Source organism: Vombatus ursinus, unplaced genomic scaffold, assembly GCF_900497805.2.
Source record: "Vombatus ursinus unplaced genomic scaffold, bare-nosed wombat genome assembly UNPS02009770.1, whole genome shotgun sequence".
In the NCBI taxonomy this organism is placed as follows: Eukaryota; Metazoa; Chordata; class Mammalia; order Diprotodontia; family Vombatidae; genus Vombatus; species Vombatus ursinus.
The window spans coordinates 14,430,290-14,456,458 of NW_020949548.1; the positions used below are offsets into that span (position 1 = coordinate 14,430,290).

General features: G+C 44.0%; 1 protein-coding gene across 2 annotated transcripts in view; it reads left to right on the plus strand.

Moving 5' to 3' along the window:
- ST5 (suppression of tumorigenicity 5) overlaps nt 1–26,169 on the plus strand; it is a 213,514-nt gene that overhangs the window by 57,396 nt on the left and 129,949 nt on the right. Inside the window, exon 2 of one of the 2 annotated variants that reach the window (XM_027852699.1) lies at nt 4,056–4,138. The gene's annotated coding sequence lies outside the window, so the exon portion shown is untranslated. Of the gene's footprint in view, nt 1–4,055; nt 4,139–4,869; nt 5,184–26,169 lie in introns of those variants that run through there. The other variant, XM_027852700.1, reaches the window with a different exon arrangement.

Consider the following 26,169-nt stretch of genomic DNA (forward strand, 5'->3'; position numbering starts at 1 on the left):
TAGGCCTTTTGAGGAGAAGCTACAGTCTGGGCTTGTTTTGCCAATAGACAATAGACAAATGAGGAAAGAGACTTAATTACAGCTTTTAAGTCTGTGAAAGAATATTGTGTGAGTGAAAGGGAACAGCTGTTCTAACTTCATGCAAGACAGGATGAAATAACTGTTAATTACAGCAAGAGGTCGCCCAGCTAGATGTTAGGAAGGACCTTCTGAAAAGAAGCTTTGGAAACTCCTTACGGTGGAAGTTACGGGATCTCCCTGGTAGACTTTAAAGAAAAAATGGAAGGTCTTGTGGCGCTTTGATTTGAATCCAGGACAGGAGGGGAAGTGGTAGGTAGGAGGAAGCTAAGAAGACTCATTAGTTCCCTTCCAAATTAAGCATTTGAAGGACAAGGAATTAAGTTCTAAAAAGCATTGCTTATCTTACTGTGTATAACCTCCTTCCTCCCCTTCCATGAAGTTACTGAGAAAGCCATGTAACTCAAGGAAGCCACTAGGGGGCGCATAGCCCACATGCTGTGTCTAGTTCTAAATTGTAGAATATAGTTTGAAATAACTTTTTTTTTCCTAGAGACAGACTTTGCTGTCCTGAGTGAGCTTCAAGCTCTTAACAGATGACCCTTCAAGCTTCTTCCTCCTCCTTTTCTTTCTCCTCCTTTTCCTCCTTCTTCTTCACAATTCTTCTGTATTATACAATTTTTACACTGAGGGGGATAGAGATCAGCATTCATTTTTTCTCTTGAGTGTGTAGTCCTCTGGTGTAGAAGTTAGTACACCTAGGCAGGCAGAAGGTGTAGTTCTAGGGTTAGATCTCATAGGTCACCTGGGCCAACCCCCTTTTTTTTTTTTTTTACAGATGAGGAAACTGAAGCTAGGTAGCATGGTGGATAGAGGGCTGGCCCTGAACTTAAGGCTCATCTTCATGAGTTCAAATCTGGCCTCAGATACTTACTAGCTGTCTGACTCTGGGCAAGTCACTTCACGCTGTTTGCCTCAGTTTCCTTATCTGTAAAATGAGCCGGAGAAGGAAATGGCAAACCACTCCAGTATCTTTGCCAAGAAAACCCCCCAAATGGAGTCATGAAGAGTCAGATACACAGAAAACAACTCAACAAGAACAGTATCGCAGTTCTGGGCTTGTAAGTCATAGAACTAGGGTTTAAACCTAGATCTTCTGCCTTCAAACCCAGTACTTTCTACTGCTACCATATTTTTTCCCTGTTATGATGCAATGGGCTTTTCAATCTGCAGGGGCTAGTGATTTGAAGTTTGCATAGAAGGCCAGGGGCACAAAGAAAGAAGAGACAACTAGGGCACTTTAGTAACCAGATGCTTGAACTCCATCTAGGACAGATAAATATAGTTAGGACTAGAATAAGAGCAGGAACACAGTAATGGCAAAGAGCTCTGGCTAAGGAGTCAGGAGATGGAGGTCTGGGCTCTGGCTTTGCCACCAATTACACAATTACCTTGGGCAAGTCACTGTTCCCTCCTTTGGGCTATAGTTCTCTCTCCTGAAAAATGAAGAGGTTGGATTAGATAATCTTTTAAACCTCTTCCAGCTCCGATATTGTTTAATTCTACATGTTAGGGGTTCTTTTTAGTAATAATGATATCTAGCATTTCTCTAGTGCTTTAAGGTTTGCAAAGAGACTTCACAAATATTTTCTCATGTTATCCTCACAACAACTTTGGGCAGCAGGTGCTGTTTTTATCCCTGTTTTACAGATGAGGAAGCTGAAGTGACAGGGGTTGTGCTTTCCCCAAGTCATACAGATAGTAAGAGTCTGAGGCTAGATTTGAAGTCGGGTAAGGTCTCTTCAGAGCAGAGATGGCCCCTTAGAACAGGAAGAGAGGACAAGAATTCTCTCCCTTTCACCCTTTTCTTTCCTCTCATTTTTCTTCTCCTAGCAAGAAAACAACCCAGCCTAGATCTGTTCTAGGTTCAGAGGGCTGATGATAAGGACTTTGATGGTCTGAGGTTCTAAGGGAGTTGGTGTCTGATGAGCTAATATTTTCTTTGAAGCTTGAAGTTGGGTTATTAATTCAGGAATCCGCAGTGTTGAAGTTTGTAATGCCTCATTTTTCCCTTAGATTTGGTGACGCTCCTCTTTCCCCAATTCTTTCTAAATATCCTGCACAGCAGAATTGTCAGATTTGCTGCTGGCTAGTCTGCTAAACTCTGAAGTGCAACCTGAAACAGATTAAAATGTAATTAGGAGATGTTTAACAAAATAAATAAAAATATAATACAATATAGATAATGTCAATTAGTGGTTTTCTAAGTCAATATGGGTCTACAGGGATCCATTTCTATTTGAGTTTGACATCACTGCTATGCAACATGCATCTGTGTGTGTACACATTTGTACGGACACAGTATGTGTACGTGTATACACAAATATATGAATGTGTGTGTTTATATACGGACACATGTTGTTCAGGTGTTTCAGTTGTGTCAAACTCTTTGTGACCCCATTTGAGGTTTTCTTGGACAGATACTAGAGTGATTTGCCATTTCCTTCTCTAGCTCATTTTACATAGGAGGAAACTGAGGCAGATGTGATGAAGTGATTTGCTCCGGGTTACACAGCTAATAAGTGTCTGAGACCAGATTTGAACTCAGAAAGATGATTCTTCTGGTGCTGTATCCCCTGTGCCACTTACCTGTACTATATACACACATATATTATATGTTATATATGTACGTTTATGTGTCTGCATGTGTCTACACATACTTGTGAATGTGTATATATACATACATATATAATAGATGTGATATTTCCTCCCTCAAATCACACACATCTGTGACTTCTTAGATAGTCTTAGTTCTTTAAGCCACATTCATATATGTAGTTTTTAAAATCTAAAATGAATTTAAAATTTTCAACTGTCATCGAGATAATTAGAAGTAGCCTGGGATGTTATAACACCAGAAAGAAGATCAATGCAATAAAGATTCTATTCATACTTCTATAGGGAACACTTTTTATGTTAGGTAGCATAACCTAGGAAAGCATTTTCTTCACCTTAAGTCAGGAAATCAACAATCTCTGTGGAGTTCTGCCATTAATTCAGTCTGCCATGGAGCAAACCATTTACCTATTCAGTATCTGTATTCTCTTTTGTAAGACAGAGACAATAACTGCCTGCCTTTACCCACCTTATCCTGAGGTTGTTGGGAAATTCAAATGAGTGAGAATTTTTGTGTGAGCATTTTGAAAAATATAAGTCATCATATAAGCCCAAGGTTATATATTTATATTTCTCATAAGATTTAGAGCTAGAGGAAATGTTAATGGGCAGCTGGTGCAAACCTCTGATATTATGTGTGGAAATGGAGGGGAAGAACAAGGCAGAGGAGAAGTCACTTGCTAAGGGTCACACAGGAAGGAAGCCCAGAGCAAGAATTTATAGCAAAAGAAACAAAGTATTTTTCTTCTAAACTGTGAATTGAGGATACAAGATGTCCCAAAAGTCTTTGTGCAGTTTTAAGCTATAGGTAGAAAGAGATTCTACTCCTATCATCTCATTCAAATCCCAGGACAATCCTGAGAAGTGGGAATGCAGATATTATTAACCCTTTTTCAAAAGGAAACTGTGAGGCTCAAAAGTTGGTGACTTGCCCAAGATTCTGTAGCTGGTCAGGGGCTGAGCTATGGTTTGAAGCCAGGTATTCAGACTCCCAAGAGCAATACTTTCCCCATTATATCTGGTGACTCCAGACATGAGCGTAGGTGCCCTCTACCCTGTAGAGACTACCAGAGCTTTTAACTTCTAGACCCGGGTAGGACCCCAGCACATCTGGCTCTCCACCATAACTCGAAATCCTTATTCTGGTTTGTCAATTAGTTTTTGCTCCCTGATTATGGTGGTCTATGGTAGCAACTTGACTGTGTCCTTGAGGGCCACTCCAGTGCCCTGAGCAGGACAGAAAAGGAAGAAAGAGGGAGGGCTGGGAAGAGAAGGTAAGGGAAGGCAATGCCAGCTTTTCCCTCTGCGCTGTGATACTGAGACCCAACCACCACTCACTGAGCAACTGTTTTGATTTTCAGGAAGATGAGAGACTGTCCAGACTCCAGCACCATGAGTGTCTGTACTGACTAAAGCCATCCACAGGACCCGGGCGGGCAGCAGAGTAAGTACAGAGGCCAGTCTGGGCGGGCTCTGGGGATGAGGTGGGTGCATTTCCGCCCACATCTCAGCCCGGAAAATCCCAAGTACAGAAACAAGTCAAAGCAAGGCAGCACAATCCTCCCAACCCACTTCAGAGCCCAAAGGCAGACTATATTTCCTCTCCTGATCTTTTTAGCCAGCTCCCTCTCGTAATTCAGGACTCTTCCAAGTTATATTATTTTAAAAAACAAAAATAACAACACTAAGACGACAGTGGAGAGGAAGAGAACAAGCTAGCCTAGTGTCTTCTCTCCTCTGGGCTTATTCGAGCAAGTTCCCAGGAACAGCTCAGTGCCTCTGTTTGACTGGAGGGAGGTAGGAGGGGTGGAATGTGCAAAAAACTGAGCCGGTCAAAAGGCAGCGTTATTTCATGGATGCCTCCAGAATGGAGACTGCATGCCTGTGACAGAGAGATTGTTGGGGGGAGGCAGTAAGGTAATAGAGGAGAACAGGACGGAGACAGACAGACAGAGACAAAGAGAGGACAGACAGACGAACAGAGAGAGTGAGAGAGAAACAGAGAGAGAGAGAACACAGAGGAGAGAACAGAGAGAGTAAATGTGTATGTGAGAGTGTGTGTGTGTGTGAGAGAGAGAGAGAGAGAGAGAGAGAGAGAGGAAGAGAGAGGACAGAGAGAGAAAAAAGAGAGAGAAAGAGAACACAGCGAGAGAGAAGGGAGAGAGAGAGAGAGACAGAGAGAGACTCTGTGTGTATATGTGTGTGTGTGTGTGTATGTGAGAGAGAGAGAGAGAGAGAAGAGAGGGCAAACGAGCCAGAGGGAGAACAGGGTCTCCATGACAACTGGCCGGGCCGGCAGCTAGTAGTACTTGTGCTCATTGGAGCTGGAAGAAGCTTTGGAAAGGTCAGAGGAGGGAGCTGGGGAAGCGCGCAGCAGGTATTGGACCCTAAGCGAGCGGATTTGGGGGCCCAGGGCTCCCCAGCCTGAGCGTGGTGTGAGCGGGACCCGGCCGAGAATGGAGTGGGCAGGAAAGGCCCGGGAGTTTCAGGTAAAGAGCAAACACCGACTTTGGCCCGATTGTTTCTCCTCCTCCCGGTTGGTTCTTGTGTTTGCCTCGGCACTGGTGGCGGCGGCGGACGCCTGCAACTCGCTGCTTGGGCTTGGGGCTCTGGGGAATGATGTCATGCATGCTCCAACAGTTGGATTCTATTAGGTGAGCAGTGGGGAAACAGGCAAGCTTTCTGGGCTAGACGACCTTTCCTTGCTGAGGCTCACTCTTTTGCTGAATCTGAGGTGTTTGAGCACAAATATCACCCTCATTTTGACTTATTTTGGCGCAAGAATTTTTGCATGAGGACTATTTACATTAAAAGAAAAAAAGTCTCACCCCTTACCTTAGTTTTTGTGCTAGTGATTCTTAACTAAAAATTCCTGTGTCCTGTGCGTGCCCGCTAAGTTACAGTTTCTTACGTGCCCTTCTGTCTGGCCTGCACTTTAAAATTTAAAGCTAATTAAGCTCCATTGTGTCTTGGGAGTATTTATTAGGATGGGGAGAGTGGGGAGGACTCCGGAGCTGGGAAGCCTTCCCCCTTGCCAGTAACGCCCTGAGGGTCAGGATATTCTCCATACATGTTTAATACCAATGGAAGTTGATTTTTCTAAGCAATGCATGAGGAGGGTATAAAAGGGGATCAGTCTGGGCGTTAGCTGGCCTGAGGACGGTGTTTGAGCGGGCAGACTCCCCTGGTTAAGATTCTAACCAGTTATCTCGTGCAGACAGTGAGTGTCCCAGCTGGCCCAAAGCATAAAGAATCCAGGCTTCCTTTCCCCTTCTATTTTGACTGTCGTGTATTTTGGAAAAAACTTGTGACCTCAGAAGGAAGTCGGTGGACCAAACATACACTTTAGGATATTGCTCAGCATGTGGGGCTGGTGGAGATGTCCCAAAGCTTTGGAGGATCAGAGAATGTTATCTGAGATGGAAAGGTGTTCTCAGAAGTAACACATCATCTGGCCTGGCATCTTCAGGAGCCCCAATGCCGACGTGACACCTCCATCTCTGCCCTTGAAGTGACTTAAACTTTCTCCCAGCCAAGCACAGAGCCTTGTTTGGGGCCACTGCTCTTTTTCCATGGGCCAGAGTAGGGAAGCCCCCCAGCTCTTTTTTTTTTTTTTCTTCCCTTCTTGAACTTTCTGAACAGAATGTCTTTTGTACTCTGGCAAACAATGAGAGAGCCTCCTGATTGGCTCAGAGTATGCCTGCCAATGTAAGCCAGTGACCATGCTGTGGATTTCTGTTCATTCCTCTGTAATTCTTGAATCTGTGTTTATGTGGTGGGCATTTGTGTTTGTGAGTCGGGCTCTGTGGATGGACTCCTAGAACCTGGGCCCTAAATCAGAAGATCACTTCTACAGTTATTCCTTCATTCAGGGCGTTCTCAGGGAACCCACCCCTTCTTTGCCTTAAATGTAACTTACTTTCTGCAGGAGTGAGTGTGGAATTGGTCAAGAAGAGGCTTGGTAGAAGGGGAAAGAATATAGCCTGGGGAAGAAGCCTCTTGGAATTTATGGAGGAGCTCATTTCTGCCTCTCTTTTAGGGAAGTGTGATCTCCTCTAATCATGTGTTTGGGAAAGAATGGTTCCCTTGAATCTGTCAGCTCGGTTTATGAAAAAAGCTGTAGAAGGGGTCATTGTATGACTAATGCCAGCTGACTTCACCTTTCCATGTCAGTTTCCCCATCTTTAAAATTGGTGCCATAAACTTCTGCCTTCCCCCCTTTCCCTCTTGTGATCATATAATTCGGTCTGTATTTTAATTAATGTGACTAATTCCTCTTTTGGTACAAATTGCAACCCCTCCATGCCTTCTCATTTCCCTTGCCCACATTGTCCCATAGGTTCTCCAAAGGATTAACCTCTAATGCTGGAGGTGTTCTTCCTCGGCTTTTACATCTGCAGGGTACTAGCACCACACCCAGGAGAGCCATCTCTTATAAAGATAAAGAATACATGTGAAGATGATGTGAGATGTATAGAGTACTGTTAAACTGTGGCTTCTGCTCCTTGGGTTAGGTGTGGCCATAGAAATGAAATTGTAGCATCATGGAATTTCATTTGGAAGGGACCTCAGATGTTATTGAATCCAACGTAACTAAAGCATGAATCCTTTTAACATCATCCCCACGTGGTCATTCAGCCTGCAATTAAAGACATCCAGCTATGGCGGGCTCATTACCCCTGGAGGCCACCTGTTCTAATTTTGAGTAGCTATCGTTAGGACGTTGTCATATGGAAGAGAGGATCTCAGAGAGGGCATTTGACTTCTCCAAGGTGACATAGGACCAGTCTAGTCTGGGCTGGTGAGAAGGCTAGCGGCTAGAAGGGAGAAGAGTCTGTAGTTTCCTATCTTGGTTCCTTGGGATGTAGTTACGATTACTTAGACTTCTGGGTGTTGCCAAGGGGCCTGCTCGAGGTGGGTCAGCCTGAAGTGGGGTTGAGGCTCTGGCCCTGTGGTTGTTCCCCTTCTGGGAAACGGGTGCTTTAGGAGTTAACTTGAATAGGAAAAGAGAAAGACAGACAGACAGACAGAGACAGAGAGACAGAGATGGAGACAGAGAGAGAATGAATCAAAAAAGTGGAACGTGTTAAAACAGAGATCTTCTGGATATGCCATTTGGCTGCGAGGCCACAGGACACCAGAATGAGCCGGGGAGAGGAATCACAGCTCAGGCCCTGTGGGTGGAACAGTAAAAGGGATTGTGAGTTTTTCTTTCACCCTGTTAGCCCCTTTTTTTGTGGGCCAGGAGAATAACTAGTCAACTTTGCCCTAAGGTGGTGTCTGGGAAGCTCAGTCCCTGAGCTGTGGGGTTCCTGGTACTGTGCCAGTCCTTCCTTCCACGAATCACCCTCCATCAGTCTCAGGAAGGTCTATTTATGCCCAGCTTGATTTGGAGTTACAGCTATTCCCTTCTATGCTGGTAGCTTCAGAAGTATGGTAGAGTAGAAAGAACATACTGTCAGAGGCCTTGGGTTCAAATGCTGCGCTGCTTCTGATACTTAACTACCTGTTTGACCCTGAGCGAGTTACTGAACTCCTTTGGGTAGGCCTCAGTATCTTTATCTTCACAATGAGGGGTTTGGACTGGATGGTCCCTTCTAGTACAGATTTATGATCCAATGACCATCTCTGTTCCCCCAGAGGTGAGTCACAATTTGGATGCCTCTGAGTTTCTTAGTAGACTAACAAAGTAACATTCTGGTTTCTCCTTTGCAACTTTTTAAGATGGTCATTCCCAAAATACAGTCTTTGGGTGGGATCCCTGTGGAGGAGGGGGTCCCCAACATTCTTTCAAGGGTCAGAATTATTTTCATAATAATTCTAACACATTTGTGTTCTAATATGGTACATATTGATAGACATAACCCATATAAACAAAAATTCTTTTTGGGGGTTCTCAATTTTTAAGAGCACAAAGGGGTCCGGAGACCAAAAATTTGAGAAAAGCTGCTCTCAGGCTGTAAGTTGCCAAGAAGGTGCTGACCTGCATCGGTACAAAAAATTTTCCATCCAGGAGTTCCCTATGCCTATGAAATCCTAGCTCCGGCCCCTGTCCTTTTCCCTGCCCTGCAAGTGGTGACTGAAGGAATCACCCTGGAATTGCCTTCTGCTCGGGATATTTTTATGGCCAGGCTAAGCATTTCCACAGTGCCTGGCACATAGTAGGCAATTAATAAATGATTATTGATTGATTGTTGTTAGAATCATGAAACTGATGAGTATTAGAGCAAGAAGGTTCCTTAAAGGATAATCAGACCAACCTCCTTATTTTACAGATGAGGAAACTGAGGCTGAATAAGATAAAATAGCTTGTTAGAGGTCATGGGGGTAGTTAGTGGCAACCTATACCCTGGAGAGAGATTATCCTAGGGGTGAAGAGGCATCTGAAATTGACTTAGGAGAGTACCGGCCAACTGGCCACCCCCATTGGCCAGGCTGGGGGGTCAGGGGAGAGTCTGCAATAATGGGCAGGACTCACATGCACTCCCTCAGCCTTCATGGAGACGTATAGCCCTTTCTGTGTTTCTCATCTGGTCTCTGAATTTAAGGGATTCCAGGTGATCCCAAGGAACTTTTTTGTGCAACTGGGTGAGGAGTGAGGTTATCTGGCAGCTGATTTTTTCAGGGCCTGGAGTTCTGGTCACCTGTGATTGCTCAGAAGTGTCCCAGCTCTGAAGAGGCAGTGCTAACTACTGCTAGCTGCTGCTGAGCAGGCAGCCTCATTCAGAGGCGGAGTAGGACGCACTCTGAGTATTGGTTGCTTTCCTTGTGTGTTGTGGTGCCTTGCTTGTCCTTCAGAACTAACTCTGACTTCTGTGGTTTCGTTGTCTGGATGACATGGTCTCATTGGTTACGACCTACCCTTTCCTAGGCTGGCACCTTTGCTTAGTGGTTTCTGCCTGGTCTCAGCCAAAAGCTTCCCAATTCCTCTTTCTCTGGGATGTACAGGGTGACTGTGGAAGCCAGAGCCAGCCTGGATTGAGCTAGTCTGGCTGCCCCCGATAAATTGTGGGTGGCTGTCTGCCTCAGTGGTACCAGCAATAGCCCATGCCTGAGGTAGAGGGAAAATGAGGCTGTGATCTGTGGGTTAAGGTTGACCAATCCTCTGTTCTTCTGGGTTGCGTTTTTTTTTTTAAGAGTGTGTGTGTGTGTGTGTGTGTGTGTGTGCCAGTGTAAGACTTGGCTATTGGCTACAGGATAATAATTGGGTTCTTTGAGTTCAGGGACCATGGGAAGAAGAGGGGGAGGGGCATTGGGAAATGCGTCGGGGGTGGGGGTAGCGGGAACTGATGAGAAAAATGACCATCTGGCAAAATTTGAAAGAATTGTTGTTGGCTTTCTTTCTTTTTTTTTTTTTTTTTGCCTGTGGGCAAGTTTGCATTATTGTGTGTGCTTTGTGGTGTGGAGCTGGGGAGTGTTTCGTGAATTTGTCTCAGTTGGTATGCTCTGAATGTTACTCATGGTGGGAAGCTGGAGCATCTACACTTACCTTAAACTTAACTTCTCATATATATTATGCGTTTGTGGAGAATCGGAAGGTGTTAAGAGAAGCCAGCACAAAGCATTTCTCTTCCCCCCCTTTCTCTCCCTCTGTCCCACCCTCCTCCCCCCGTGTTTTCCTTGACTCTGCTACCCTATCTCTCTTGAGAGTACACTGCATGAGTAAAGCAGACCATCCATACATCTGTACATACACTGTGTTACTAACCAGAATGGATTTATATCCTAAAGCCTTCGAGAAAAGTGCCTCAGATCCTTCAACCCAAGACAGGCACTGGACCAGAATCCGAATGACTAGTTGTTTTTCTTGACTCCTCAGCCCTTTGTCTCTCCTACTCCCCGACGATGACCAGGCCTGCCCCACCCTCTGTGTGTACTCTTTGTCCATGCCCACAAGTGATAGGCAGGAGATTGCCAGAAAGCAAAATAAAAAAAAGAAAGCCGAAAGGTGACCTTGGCGCTGGAGGTGGTGTGGCCGAAGGGTGAAGAACAGGGAAGGTAAGAATTAAATTAGGTGTGATCAGCAGAAGTAAGGCGATTTTTTTTGTCTTTCTCTTCTCCAGCAAATTGTCCCTTCTCCCACTGCTTTAATCTTCTGTCTCTCTTCCTCTCCTGGTTCCTTCCCTGCTGCCTACAAACATGCCTTAAAAACCCTCCCACCATCCCCACTAATTAACGTCTCTCTTCTTTTTCTCGACCAAACTCATTGCCTCCATGTCCTCTCCCCACTCTCTTCTAACTCTCAGCAATCTGGCTTCTGACCTCATCACTCAAGTGAATCTGCTGTCTTCAAAGTTACCAGTGACCCTTTTTTTTAAGTGTTCTTTTTTATTATGAACTTTAACAAGCATCATCAAATGTGAACATTCCAAGATAAGAGCAGAAATGAGGGTTATATATGAAATTGTGATCTTTTGGTTAGGTATAGTTTTTTTTTTTTAGGTGCATATTAAATTGAGCACAGTAATAATCAAATTGCCTTGTTTGTGTGTCCCTTTCTCAACTTCCTTCTGCTCTTTTTTGTGTATTTTTTAATGTTTAATTGACATTTTTTCTTTCTTTTCTTTTCATCTCTATCCTGTCCGGCTGCCCTTGCCCAAAGAAACCCTCCTTTGTAACTAATAAGCATCATTGAGCTGAACAAGTCAATGCATTGACCAAGTCTGAAAACATCACCTCTTTCCCATCAGCCTTCTCAAGTCATGATTGGTCACCTTGTGGATCAGAAGTCCTATGCTTTTCAAGGCTCTTTTCCTTCATTGGGTCAATCATGTAAATTGTTCCTCAGATTCTCCTTACTTTATCTGAATTAATTTATAGAAGTTTTCTCAGTTTTCTTGGAAAGCATCATATTGGTCATTTGTTAAAGTGCAGTGGTATTCCATTATCTTCATATATACTGTGATTCATTCAGCCAGTCTCCCACGCTGACTGGTACTTTGTCTGCAGTTCTTTGTGACGACAAAAAAAGTGCTTCCATAAATATTTCTGTACAATATGGGTCTGCTCTCTTTGAAGGTCTCTGACCTTTCTTCCTTTAAGGCAGGGCTCAGGCATCACTTATGTAGGAAGCCTTTCCGGAGCCTCACCCAACTGCTGGTTCCTCCTCTCCTGGACTGGTTATTTTAACTACCTTGAATGTATTATCTCTATATTTTGTATAGAATTCTCTCTCTCTCTCTTACACACACACACACTCTTCTTGTAGCCCCTCTTAGAATGTAAATTCCCTGAGATTAGGGATTATTCTCATTTGTTGTGTTTGTATTTCCAGCATTTAGCACTATTCCTGGCACATAGTAGATGCTTAATAAATACTGGGTGATAACAAATAATTGATTGATTAAAAGTAGGTGCTGAGGGCAACTAAGTGGTACAGTGGATAGAGCACTAGCTAGTGGATAGAGTCAGGAGGATCAGAGTTTAAATCTGGCCTCAGATATTTGACACTTACTAGCTGTGTGACCCTGGGCAAGTCTCTTAACCCCATTGTGTACTTAAAAAAAAAAGAAAAAGAAAAGAAAAAATACAGGGTTAGTGATTAATTGATTGATAAGGACCAGAGAGAAAAGATAGCTATTCAGATGGTCAAGGAGTTTCCAAAATGCATTTTTAACCTGTGTCTAGAGAGCCAACCAAGAATGATACAGTGGGAGGGATGCTGGATTTGAAGCCAGAAGGTTTGGGTTCAAATCCCAGCAGTACTACGTGTTACCTGGATGAGGTCAGGAAAGTTACTTCACCTTTTTGGGTCTCAGTTTCTCCATGTGTAAAATGAGAGGAGTTGGCGTAGAGGCCTCTGGGGTCCCTTCGAACTCTTTATTCTATAATCCTATTTCCTTACTTCCTCAGTGTCCAGGAGAAGCTGAGGGGATAGGGCTGGAAGTAAAAAGTTGACACCAGAAAGAAAACCAGGCTTACTGGGTGGCCTTGTAAGATAGAGACATGGGCTGGGAATAGGACTAGATTCTGTCTCATCTGGAGTTAGTGCAGGTAGCACCGGACCTGGAGTCAGGGAGACCCGAATTCACACCTGGCCTCAGACACCTACTAGCTGTGTGACCCTGGACAAGTCGTTTAACCGTTTGCCTGAGTTTCCTCATCTGTAAAATGGACTGGGGAAGGAAATGGCAAACCACTGCAGTATCTCTGCCAAGAAAACCCCAAATCGAGTCACAGAGTCAGACATGACTGAAAAATGACTGGACGATAACAACATAGAGTAGCTTATACAGGGAGTTTTCTGACACTTTTCTAGTTGCTCTTCATATCACACTTACCTCAGCATCCATTTTTCAGATTTTGTCACTTCTTTCTTTCTCTATAACATCTCAGTCCCTCATCCCCTCTTACACAGCCCCTCACTCTGGTTCAAGCCATAGACACTTCTGGGGCTAATGAATGAAACAGTATCCTCCTAGTTATCTCCCTGCCTCATGTTTCTCCCCATTCCAATCCATCCTCTACTCTGCGGCCAAAGTGAATACCTTCCCTTCTCTGTGAGCTCCAGAGGCTTCCTATTCGATCCCTCCAAGATCCAACACAGAGCGTGACAGTGAATGCTGTGCACAGCCTGGTCCCTTCCCGCTTCTCCAGGCTTCTTACACTCCTTATGCTCTGCTCCCCAGCGCATGCTTCAAGATCCAGCTGCACCTGGGTTCCCCTCCCTTTGCACTGGCTGTCCCCCAAGCTTGAAGTATTCTCCTCCTTCACCTGTGCCTCTTAGCTTCGCTGACCCCCTTCAGGACCCAGTAAATCCCATCTTCTGCAGGAGGCCTTGCCCAGCCCCAGCTGCTAATGCCCTCTGCCCTCATTCCCCATTAGAATTAGAATGTACCTCCCATCCATCCTGTACATAGGTAGCATGCACTTGCCCATTTAGGTTTTGTCTTCCCATTAGAATGAGAGCTCCTCGAGGGCAGGACACTTTGTGTCTTTCTTTGTATTCTTGGTGCTTAGTACATTTCCCTGAACATTTGTTGTTGTTCAGTCTTTTCAGTCCTGTCTGACTCTTCGTGACCCCGTTTGGGTTTTCTTGGCAGAGATACTGGAGAGGTTTGCCATTTCCTTCTCCAGCTCATTTTATAGATGAGGAAAGTGAGGCAAACAGGGTTAAGTGACTTGTCCAGGGTCACTCAGCTAGTAGATTTCTGAGGTTGGATTTGAATTCAGGTTTTTCTGACTCCATAACCTGTGCTCTATGCACCTAGCTGCCTTCCTGGAACATAGTAAGCACTTAAGAAATGCTTGTTGGCTGACCAATAGACTCGATTTACTGAGAAGGGAAATGGAAGACAATAAAGTATGAGAATTTTGGTCCATGACCGGAATCCAAGTAAGGGATACCTATCCTTATCCCCCTTAAGTCTTAGAAAGGACATTGAAAATAACCCAAATAGAAAATTCAGGTATCTTCTGTTAGGGTACTGGGGACACTTTTTAAGTCTTCCAGGAATACCCTGGGCCTGAGTAGTCCTTGTATAAATTTGTTTTCTGGGAAATAGTAATAGGTAATATTTACAGAGTGCTTACTATGTGCCAAGCATTTTGCTAAGTGCCTTACGAATATTATCTCATTTGATCCTCATAATAACTCTGGGAAGTAGGGGCTATTTTTTACCCCCATTTTTACATATGAGGAAACTGAGGCAGACAGCGGTTAAGTGACTTGTCCAGGGTCACCCAGCTAGTAAGTGTCTGAAACTGCATTTGAATTCAAGTCTTCCCAACTTCGAAGCCTAGCGTTCTCTCTCCTGTGCCACCTAGCTGCCTCTATATAATCTCTTTGAGGCCAGGAAACTATCTTATCACTCTTCCCCAAGAGCTTCACATAAGCCTCCAAAGGGCAGGTGTTAATGTATTAAATGAATGAACAGGGGCAGCTAGGTGGTATAGTGGATAGAGCATCAGCCCTGGAGTCAGAACGACCTGAGTTCAAATCCATCCTCAGACACTTAATAGCTGGGTGATCCTACTAGGCAAGCCACATAACCCGATTACCTCCCAAAAAACAAAACAAATAAATGAATGAACAAAGTCCTTTGGGGCTTGAACTGTTTTCTTTCCACTTAGAATAGGACACTCCTAATGACTCTCCCAGGTTGTAAGACCATAGAAACAAAGGTACTCAAGTTCACTCTCTTGAGCATTGCCGGTATTGTTGGTAGGATTGAGGACTGGTCATTCCAGGGAATCCCAGGGGCTGGGCTGAGCTGGGCTGACCCTCTGAAAAACTGTCCAACTCTTCTTCGTCCTCTCCCTTGCTGGTGTCTTTGCTATGCCTACTTACCCCTTCTTCCTTTGCACCCATGCCCTGTTTTTGTTTTTCCAGTTATTTGCTACCTTTCTAAAGTTAATCTGCAGTAAGGTGTTGGCGTTAGTTAAGAATGACTTTGGGGGAGATGTGACATTTCAGTAGGGGACTCCTGGAAGGCAAAACTTCCAAGAGCCAAAGACAGAACCCGTCAAGGGTAGAATTTCAGGCATTGTGATAAGCAGCAAGGAAGAGGTTTTTGGTTGGGGTGGCTTTTCTGGGGTCATATAGTCCCCTTATATGGGTGGCCCTCTGCCTACTCTGCCTTACAGTTCACGTTTCCTCCTAAACAAAACTCCCATTGACGTAGGTGGGAAGGAGTGCTGATTGTCATCTATCTACCATCTATCTAGATCTAGATATAAATATAGCTATATATGCATGTATATATGTATATACACATATATGCTTGTGTGTATGTATATGCATATGTATGTATATGTGTGTATATAAGTGTGTGTGTGTCTGAGTGTATGTGTGTCTGTATAGTTCAGGACATCCTCAGTCTGTTTCTGGCTAGTTCCCGGTCCATTGCCCTGAGGGTGAGTTGTGGCTCTCCACGTGAGTGCTCCAGGGACCGGAATGTCTTTAGCCAACCAGTCAAGTCATCAAGCATTTATGAAGCACCTACTTTGTGCCAAGTGCCGAGCTAAGCATGGGGATACGTAGGCAAAAAATCCTTGCTTTTGAAGAGCTCACAGTTCAATGGACTAATATCTGATGTATATTGTGAGCGTCATATGGTTAGGACTTAGGGTCACAAGACTTGGAACTAGAAAGAATCTTAGGCATGATATGATCTTAGACCCTCATTTTAGAGATGCTTGGACCTGCCGAAGTTAAGCGTCTTCCCCGAGGTCACACAGATAGTTGATAGCAGAGCTCAGGTTCAAATGCAGGTCTTGTGCTATATTGAAGCAAAGCAAAATATACCTGATGACTAGCTGGGAGAGTTGAAGGTTGGCGCTGGGAGGTGGAGGAAGGCATGGATACGCTAGTATTTGTATAAGAGGAAGTGGTAAGGCATGGATTCCCCTTGTCATTTATACCTGGTAAGTCAGCTCATGTATTCTGGGGATCGTTTCTAAAGAATTCAAATTCGTGATGACGAGTGAGAACTTTTTCTTCATTCAAGTGTGTGATAAACATTCATTTGTCATTTAGTCACGTCCAACTCTTTGTTACCCCATTTGGGGTTTTCTTGGCAAAGATATTGGACTGGTTTGCCATTTCCTTCTCTAGCTCATTTTACAGATGAGAAAACTGAGACCAATAGGGTTAAGTGACTTGCCCTGGGTCACATGGTCAGTAAATGTCTGAGACCAGATTTGAACTCAGGAATAGATTCTAGGGCAGGCACTATATCTGCTGTGCTGTCTAGCTTCCTGATAAATATTCCTACCTGTGTTTAACTCTGTTTCACCCATTTTTCTTCCTGTGTGCTCTATAAATCACAAACCTTCACGCTGTCCCAATGATTATTGCATACGGGCCCCATTTTTAGGATTATAAATTTAGAGTTAAATGGGACCTCAGAGGCAAGTAACTTTATTTTTTAGCTGAGGAAACTGAAGTACTGAGGAATCACGTTGTTGTAGTCTAGGGGTGCTGGGAACCCTGAAATGCAAGGGTACAGAAAAGAATTCAACCACTCAAGCCTTCGTTCAGTCCAAGTAGCGAGTTTATTATGACACTAGTTGGAATGGGCAAGATTTCTAGTGAGTCTTCGAAATTTAATGGGGACAAGAGCGACATTTTTTATATAGAAAGACTGTGGGAAGATCTGGGTGTGATCTCCTAGTGGCAAGTAGCCTGGGGTAGTCCCCAGGTAATGGAGAAAGTGTCCGGGATGGGGATTAAGGAATGTCAAGTAAGCTAATTAAGTAATCAAGGTGGGCTGGGGTGGGCCAGGTGCCCCTGGTGAAAGCCAGGAACTGGGTTCCCAAAATTTGTGAGAAAGTTCAAGGGCCTTTCCTTTTAGGGGTCCAAATCCCCCATCAAAGTGACGTGTTCAAGGTCAAACAGGTAGCAAGTAGCAAGGCTCGAATTTGAACTGGGGTTGGGTTTTTTTTTGGGGGGGGGGGTTGGGTTTTGAACCAAGATTCTCAGACTCTACCCAAATCCAAATCTTTCCCATTTCTTTAATTTGCCTCAAAATGAGAAGAGCTTTCTTTGGATCCTTACAGATCCCTGACTTGGATGTCTTCTGTTTGTAGCTCCAGAATTTGACCTGGGCCACGCTCTTGGTCCTTGGTGAAGGACCAAACCAAATCAAATAAGATAAGATGGGTAAAGCACTTTGGAAATGTTATAGCACTATATAAATGTTAGCTATTGTTGTTAGCAAGGGCAGCTGGGTGGTGCAGTGAGTGCATGGAGTGCTTGGGCCTGGAGTCAGGAAGATCTAAATTCAAATCCAGCCTCAGACACTTACTAGCTGGGTGGCCCTGGGCAAGTCACTTAACCCTGTTTGCCTCAGTTAACTCATCTGTGAAATGAGCTGGGGAAGGAAATGGCAAACCACTCCAGTATCTTTGCCAAGAAAACCTTAAATGGCATCACCAAGAGTTGGACGCGACTGAAACAATGGTACAAATTGTTATTAGCAAAGCTGTGCTGTCTTTGAGGGGAGAAGTTTGCATTCATTGTCCTCAGGGGAGGGATGAGACTAGGACTGCCCTGCCTTATTATTCTAACCAAAGGCCCCATAGGCATTTCTGGGTCCTTTTGATAATTCAGAGACAAAAAGAGGCCAAACCATTTGCATAAAGGGAAGAGGAGAAAGAACTCCAAACCACTTGTGGTCTCTTCAGTAGTTTCCAGGCTTTCATCATCAGCCCTTTATGTTGGGGAATAAGAGAACAGGTAGAGCACAGCCAGTGGGAAGTGATACGTCAGATGGTGGTAGTGGTGGCGGTGCCATGTCAGATCATGGCCAAGTTGGCCTGTTGGCTCATGTTAGGGGTAGCCGTGCTGAAAGTCCATGACTCTGAAATTCTGACATTCTGACCAGTTGGAGTAGGGCCATTGTTTAACAAAAATTTGAGCCCTGCACTGATCCATTTCTTGGAATTATAATCTTTCAAGGATCTGTAACCACTTTGGTGTGGGTAATCTCTTCAGTCGTGGAAAAGTACAAGTGGAAAAAGCAAACTGGGTTTGGAGTCAAATTCTGCCTCTGACAATCCACAAACATTTATTAAGCACCTACTATATACTAATCAAAGAAAGGCAAAAGCTACAGAAACAATCCCTATTCTCTAGGACAGGGGTGGGGAACCTGTGACCTGGAGGTCACATGTGGCCCCCTAGGTCTTCAAGTGCGGCCCTTTGAAACCAAACTTCACAGAACAAAGCCCTTTAATAAAAGGATTTCTTCTGTAAAACTTGGTCTCAGTCAAAAGGCTGAACCCAAGGACCTAGAAAGGTGCCATGTGGCCTCGAGGCTGCAGATTCCCCACCCCTTCTCTAGGAGCTCACCGACTAAGGGGTGGGGTTGGGGGGGGGGTGGAGAACAAGCAAACACCTGAAAGAATTTATCTGTATGACAAGGGGCAAGTCGCTTAAACCTCTACGGGCTTGCCTCCTGTTTAAAAATGGCAGTGGGCGAGGTAGGGATTCTACTGAATGACCTCTAAAGTTAGAGAATTCAAACCATCCTCCTTGCATACAAACAGTTTGCATTTTTCACTTCATTCATTCTTGGCAAGGATCTGGCCAGCTGCTCTGGAGGGGCCATTCCCACCTGAGTTCCTAGAACTCGGCTTTCTCCTCATCAATCTTTAAAGGGGAAGGGAATCCTAGACCACCGGGTAGGATTCTCTGCTGTGACTCGGCTTGTCCTGCCTTTCAGGCCTTTAGCTATCATCAGCCTTATCCCCCAATACTCACCTTTTTAACACTTCTCTCATTCTCCCTTGCTTGAGAGTAATACATGCGTAATCTTTCTCCTTGCATCTCCAGCACTGACTGCAGCACTTTGCACCCAGTATTTGATTAATAAATATTTGATGAATTTTGTTGACTTAAATTCCTCCCCTGCACAAACCCATCATTCCAGTCACCATTCTCACTGACCTTCAAACAGGTGTTTTGTATTCTCGCCGCTTCCTACTCTTCTGTACCTTTTTTCTTCCTGGAATGTCCAGCCTCCACTTTGCGTAGATAGTGCTCATCCTTTAAGATCTGTCTAAAAATCACACCTCATTTCTGAAGATTGCCTCCCCCCAAGCCCCAGGCTTTCTCCCATTCCTCAATTCCTAACGTACTTGTCTGCCCTACTCATTTAACAATAGCTAGCACGTATCATCTGATGTTCTTTTTAATGTGACATGTCATTTTCCCAACAAAGTTATAAAGTCCTGAGGGCAGAGACCATGTTATATCTTAGATCTACTGTAGTGCCTGGCACAATGTTCTACATGTTGTAGTCACTCAAATATTTGTTAATGACCTGATCTTATTTTGGCTTTAGGAAACATCTGGATTTATTTCTCATAGCTACAGGGCCTGTTGGCTTGCTTATAGTAACCTTGCAAAGAGTCACTGGCCAACAGAGAGAAAGGGCGTTTGTCCCAAAGAGTCTTGTCAATCAGAGAGCATGCAAGTTGGTCAGTTGCAGTTAAGACCACTTAATTTCCCTTTTATCCTAACCTACCCTAAACCACTAACATTATCACTTTCAGCTTAACTCGATGGAGCTTTCTCTGGTTGCCTTGCAGATTTATAATGCCTTTCTGATTGTCCTCGGTTTCTTTTGCACTTAAGGAAGTCAGGGCACTGTAAGTGGGAGGCTGTGTGCTGAGGAAGGACCATTCAGTAATTCCTCCCATTCTTCCACAGCTAATCATCTCAGAGGCACACTGCTGAGTGTCTCGGTCCAGCGCTGCTGATCTGCCTGGTTGGGACACATGGAGACTTTGCCCTCATCCGCTTCTTGGGGAGAGACACCTCTTGGTATTAGCAGAGCAGGGAGACCAATTTTCCAGCCAGTTAACAGGCCCTAACTACTTTATTTAAAAAAAAAAATAAAGTAAACAAGATGGGGAGTCAGGGCCCAGAGCAAAGTGTGCAGCAATTACTTCCATCTGGACAGTTAGAACCCTGCCACATAGCATCTAGTCAGTGATGCTCCAGGCAATGGTGAGACCGTGGAGAGGAGGAGGAGCAAGATGAATGGGGGGGAAGAGATGAGAAGTTGGGGAGGAAGGAGAATGGAAATTGTAAGGAAGGGAGAATCAGGTTGGGAAGAGTGATGGGTGTTTTGGGGGAGCCGCTGGGCCCATTGGAGTGTAGTTTTCAAATGGTGCTGAATCTGAATGATCCTTCTCCCAGGGTCTTGAATAAATCCTGCAGGTCACCTCACTGCCAGTAGCAAAGAGTGGGGAATAGAGGTGGAAAGGAGGGGAGAGTCCTTGGGGAGTTTCTGTTTAACCATTTAGGATGAAAGTCTAAGAGTGGGTGAGAATAGCTTTGGTTTTTATGTTTCTCCCACATCCACCACCAAGTGCTGATTGAAAGTTTGCTGTTAAATTTGTCTGTGCATCCTGAGTCCTTAAAAATCTCTTTCACATGCTCTTAATGTACTCAGCTGCAGTTTTATCTCCAGCTAAAAAACATGCAGATAAATGCTGCTTATCAGCAGAGCCAGTTTATAGGCCTTGGATCCTGAATCGGATGGGGGCAGAGTTGGGAATTCTTGGGAGTATTTAGCTTTTTTTTTTCTTCCAATAGAAGCTGTTTATCATTTAGGGCTTTTGGGGCCTTGGAAACCAAACTGTCAGCTTCTGCCTTCTTGTTTGAACTGAGACCTAGGCTCCTTGGTTGTTAGAGCTTTTGAACTGCTTATAGCTATTGGTGGATGGAGTGATTCTGGTTATGTTTATAAAGAAGTAGGGACTTCAGTGTGGAAAGGAGAGTCTGTTAGAGTGATTTTTCCCCTCCTCAAACCAAATCTGTTCTCCTTGTCAGAGGTGAATTTGTTGGCACAGGGATTTTCCAGATTTTTTTTTTTTTAATCTTGGCAGCAACGTGACCTTCAGGAGTTACTTAGCTTCCAGGAAAATAATTAGCAAATGATGGCAAAGACCAAAGAATCTGGAAGCCGTTTGGTGAAGCTCTGCCCACATTTTATGTGTCTTGGGTCAAGAAAGATGTAGGCTTGCTGTAGTACCCAATTGCTGGGCCAAATGAGATACAAATGGACAGGAAATCCAAAAGAGGTTCCTGCAGGTGACTGATAACTGCAAAGATGCGTGGCCCACGAACCAGGGAGAAGCAGATAGCTATCTCCCTCCTCCCTGCTATCTTCAACCTTCTGAATTCCCTGTCCTTACTTACTGCGTCTTACAACAAATGGACAATATGCCAACCCAATGGATGTGTTGAAGATGGACTGGCCACCACGCTGCCCATGATCCGATCCTGTCTTTGTTTCTCTGGGTTTGGACGGTATTGCGTTTCTGGTTTGAGTTAGAGCCACCTGTGCTAAGAGCCAGCTCTGTAGTCCTGGGAGGCGAGATGGACTTTGGCCTTTGCGTGGTTTTCTTAATTCAGCACTGAGCAGGAGCCCAAAGGGAAGTGGCAAGGACCAGGTTATAAAGCAAACCGGGAGGAACAAGTGGAAATGTTTGTTTGGTTTAATTCTCATTAAAGCAGAAGAGAAAAAAGCTTCATTTTTCTTTTAAAAGGACTGTTTAGTCAACCTCCTAAACAGTTTTGTAATTCCAGGTCAGCTGCTAACCAGTAGATGGGTTACAAAGGGCCCCTGGGATTTTTAAAAGCTGAGTGACTCAGCCTTCTATTTACCTGAAGAATACTGGAGGCCCGGATCACTTGACCTCTGCTGGCCTGGGCTCTTCCCTCCAGTTCTGTGGCTGGTTTAGCTTCGTCTCCTGGGAGTTTTTGTACCTCTGTGGAGGCTCGGACCTCTGTCTCTCCAGGAACTAATGGTCTCAGAATAGACTTTCCTTCTAGGAGGCCTTTCCAGAGTTCAGGGCAGCCTTCCAGGCACCTTCTAGGCCAGGCCTTGGGGATCTGCAGGGACCTGTGTTTGGTGGTGATACTTAGAAAACGTTTTTTTTTTTTTTTAAAAAGGAATTCAGTTTTATTTTCAGTTTCAAATTCTCTCCCTCCCCTTCCTTATTCATTGAGAAAGCAAGAAAAATAAAACTCACTGTAAATAATATATTAACATGTAAAACAATGACTTCTAGAAAACCGTAAAGAAGCTATTGGTCTCATTTGATTATGACTGAGTTTAATTGAGTAAATCACAGTGGCCTTATTTTAAAGTGAGTTTTTTTTTTTGACTAGGCAATGGGGTTAAGTGACTTGCCCAAGGTCACACAGCTAGTAAGTGTTATGTGTCTGAGGCCGGATTTGAACTCGGGTCCTCCTGACTCCAGGGCCGGTGCTCTATCCACTTCGCCATCTAGCTGCCCCTAAAGTGAACTTTTTCATAGCAATTGGCTAATCTGACCTAAAACCTATGTCTAATCCAGGGATGGGACACCTTTGGCCTCAAGGCCACATGTGACCCTCTAGGTCCTCAAGTGTGGCCCTTTGAATCCAAACTTCACAGAACAAATCTCTTTAATAAAAGATTTGTTCTATAAAACTTTGGACCTTGAAGGCTGCATGTGACCTTCAGGCTGCAGGCTCTACCCTGTTAATCCTTTGGATCCAAAAATGTACCATTTAAAAATTTCTGTAGTGATTAGATTATATCTGTATTATCTGAGCATATTGGAACTTTGGAAATATGTTAAGGATGCAAACCTAATTTTGTTCAGAGAGTTCCTAAAAACACAGAATGAATAAATCACAGAATTTTGAGGCTGGAAGAGATCTCCGAGGTTGTTCTAGGCCAGTCATCTGTCAAACGTGGGAGCATGGAGGCAGCTCGGTGGAACAGTGACTGGAACGCTGGATTTAGAGTTAGGAAGACCTGAGCTCAAATCCAGCCTGACCCTTAATAACTGTGTGACCCTGAGCAAGGTTAAGTTACCATCTGTTTGCTTCAGTTTCCTCATCTGTAAAGTAGGACCTGCCTCTCAGGGTTGTTGTGAGAATAAAATGAGATAATATTTGTGAAGTACTTTCTATTAAAATGCTAAATGTTATTATTATTAGTAATAGGAATAGGAATGATCATTTCAGAGCCATTTGGAGGTTGGGATGGAGGGTCATGTTCCATCTTTGTTGTGATAGCCAGTCATGGGACTTGTCTCCAATACAATCATATCTACCCCTATCCTCTCCCATCGCTCTCCTATTCTATCCCTTCTCTCTACTCTAAAAATTACCAAATCTCCTCCCTTTTGAACCTGGTATTGTCTCCTCGGGACTGTTATAACCTAACCAGCTCCTGGACGCTCGCCATAGCAGCAGGTGTCATTGTTGCCCCTTTCTTCCCCATCCTCCCTATCCTCTTTCTCCCAGTAACCTGGGTGGCTTCATCAGTCACCCTTCAGAGGGCTCTGTGGCAGTGTCTGGTGAATGAGTTCCACTTTTCCTTCTGAACAGGACAGTTGTACAGAACGAACCAGCTGGATGAGTTGGGATGTGCATCCTGGATCTCATATTATCCTTCTCGCTAAACGTACCCCTTTTTGAACTCCTCCATTTCTGTGCAGGGTCTCACCAGCCCCCCATTCACCCAGATTCACAACTTCATGGTCATATTGAACTCCTGACTCTCTCTTGCTCTTTCCCCACTCCCCCCATACCCATTCCATTTGCAGCCAAATGTCTTCACTTCTACCTCCACGGCATGTCTCTCATCTTATCTCTTCACTCTCCTCGTAGCCACTACACTCGTCCAGGCTCTTTTCACCTCTTGCTTGGACTCTCTATCCCTGATCTCTCTTCTTTCCAGTCTATCCTCTGCACAGCTGTCAAAGTGATTTTCCTGAAGCTCAGCTCTGACTATGTCACCTTACATCTCAATAAAGAAGGCTTCTTTTTAACCATAGAAGCGAATATTATTTTATTTTTTATCTCTTTTTAAATGTCTGTTTTGTGTATTTTTATGATGTATATAATTATTAGCATAGTAGTTCATATGTATCATATATAAATAAGTAAATGTGTGCATATCATAGGTGCTTGTTCAAAAGTTTTTTTTTTTTTTTTTAAATACTGCTAGGGGTGTGCTGTCAAAAACATTTGGAAAGACCACTGGTCTAGACCAGCAACTGCTACTGAGAATTCTAAGGCCCAGAGAGGTTAAGTGATTTGCCCATGATTTCACAACTGATTTGTGGCAGAGTTGGAACTATGGCTCGTCTCCTAATTCTCAATCAACATTTCTTTCTTTCGTATCATCTTGTGTTTTCTGTTGTTGCATGGTATTTACCCCTCAATTCTTCCTTCTTCATAATTCTCAAGGGTAGAGCTTAGCAGCTAGTGCAGATTTTGAAATTTGTAGTCTGACATAAATATTTTAGCTCATAGAATTCAGAACAGAAGAGGGTCCTAAGGGATCACATTAATCCAGCACCATTGTTTTATAGGAGACTGAGGTGGAGAGGGGTGAAGAGCTTTGCAAATGGTCACCTGGCTCACGAATAGACAACAGAGAAGAATATGGATCCAGGTCCCCCCCCCCCCCGTCCAAATCCAGTGCTTTCCCTACCATGCTAGAGCTGCCTGTACTTTATTTTATATGGAAAGCAGCTTGGTAGAAGGACAAGGGTGGGCATGGGCTGAGAATTCAGAGCGCCCCAGGGTCCAGCTTTGAAACTAGGAAAAACTAGGAAAAAACTATGTCCAGACAGGGAGAAAAATAGACTTTTCTAATTTGTCCCTCAAGAGGTTTATAATCCTTGCCATGCAGTTGAAAGACCTTTTCAAAAAGGTTACATGATCTGCCCAAAGTCATTTAGCAAGCTGGTGTTCTAGTGACCTTGGCACTTAGGCCAACTGACTGACCAGTTAAGCTGTCCTGTACTCTGTGTTTCTCTGGCCATTCACAGATGGCAGAGGTATTTAAGGAAAAACTCTTCTTTTATATTTTCCTAGCAGAGCTTGATTTCCTTTCATGAACAAAAGGAAATCATAGATCAACATTTCCCTTCAGGGGTAATTTTTTTTTCCCAAAAGGTTTACTTAACTACCACAGGGATTTTCCCATCCACATCTAATAGAGTTGCAGTACTTAAATCAAAAGTGTGAAACATTTTAATAAACTCTGGTCTGACATTTAAACATGAAACATAAATTTAGCTGTCACCCTGCTTTGGTAGGAACTTTTCTGAATGGCTGGAGAAGGTTAAGATTCAAGTTTCCTAATTTAGCTTGGAACTTAGCATTAGATTATTTTACTGTCTTCATATATGGTTCAGTTTCTTTGTAATTAGCCTGAATCTTCTACCTTGTCTTGTCATGATCATGCTTGGTATTTTACAGATATTTGGAGGGGTTTGGGGGAGAGCTCAAGTAAGTCACTGCTTTTACTCTGCCATCTTGACTCTGCCCCACTCCATGCTTGGTATTTTAATAGAAGTGTCAGGAGTTAAGTGGCTCCCATGCAGTTAGGCAGAGAGGAGAAGAGTCATTTGGCACAAGCAGAGGGAAAGAAAAGGAGCTCCTATTGTTTCCATGGGAAGACTTCTTGTACAGTGGATGATTTTGTAGTTTCTTAGTTTAACAAGAGGTTTTTAGCCTTCCATCCCCCCCCCAAAAAAGTTATTTATAACAGAATACAAACAAAAATCTTGGAGAACTCTATACTCTGGCCTCCAAAACTTACTGCGGCCTTCTGGTCCAGTAGCTTAGATGTGTTGAAGAATAAAGAAAACGGGCATATGGAGATGTGGAAATTTATGGCATTTCCCCACTGTTTAAATGCTTTGGAGGACTTACCCTGTATCATCAACAAGGTTGACGTACAAATCCATGCCCCTCATTCAGCTCCTGTATTTCCCGTAAGATCCAGATGAGTTGCCAATGGAGTTTCCACCTGTGTTTGCCCTCCTCCTCTTTTAAACAAGCCAGATCTTGTCACTGACTCACTTGGGGAAATGCTTATCCTGGAGCCTTTTATCCCTCAGAGACAGGACAAGTGGAGATGCTGGTGTCTGCCTCTCAGCCAGGAGAAGCCTGCAGAAGAAAGGATGGAAAGACCTCAACCTCTGCCCTAGCATAACGTACCTGGCACT